This window comes from Cynara cardunculus (assembly GCF_001531365.2).
Source record: "Cynara cardunculus var. scolymus isolate 2C chromosome LG 1, CcrdV1, whole genome shotgun sequence".
Classification (NCBI taxonomy): domain Eukaryota; kingdom Viridiplantae; phylum Streptophyta; class Magnoliopsida; order Asterales; family Asteraceae; genus Cynara; species Cynara cardunculus.
Genome location: NC_037528.1, coordinates 4,318,939 through 4,319,766, shown reverse-complemented (window position 1 = coordinate 4,319,766; position 828 = coordinate 4,318,939).

Genomic DNA, 828 nt, shown 5'->3' with positions numbered 1-828 from the left:
AAAAATAATTTCTTTTTAATTTGTGAAACTTGTATGGAATATATTTTATTTTTAAATAAAATAAGTTTAATCAGTAATTCTTTTTAATTTGAAGATTTTTATTTTTTATTAAAATAAATTTCATCAATAATATTTTTTAAATGTAAGTAACTTTTTCGTATATTTGTTTCATTTTGTAGATGTAAGTAATTTTTTAGTTCAAAAAATGAAAGTCCATTGGGTTTTTTTCCAAACTTTTTCATTATTTAATCACATTCACCATTTTATAGGTCATAAGAATGTATCTAACAAGTTTTATAAAGTCCAAGAAGTTATTTAACAGGTTTTGGAATGTCCAAAGACTCATTTATTCAAAAAAAAAAAAAAAAAACTCAAAAACTTAATCATTCCAAACACTAAATTCCATTAGATTTTCTTAGACTTTCCCCGAATAAATATTATCATGCAATTTGATAAAAAGTAATGTCAAAAGTTCACAAAAATTATGCAATTCTATAGACTATTGCACCCTTAAATGTTGATAGTAGCAAAAACCTAAATAAAATTAAAAAGACAAAAAAATAATCAAGTAATCATAATTAATGGATATATATCTAATTAGAAAACAAACGCATGTTCAAATAGAATCACCCTTTTGATATTAGTACGTTTCTTAATGTATAATTATGGGTATAAATCAGAATACAACATTGAAGTGTTCATACTATTCTTTGCATTGTGATAACATAAAAATGTATTAATTTCATTTGTATCTCACAAAATGTATTTTCAGTAGAAGTTGACAAAAATAATCATCTTTTATACATTTGTGTAAAACATTTTTTTTTA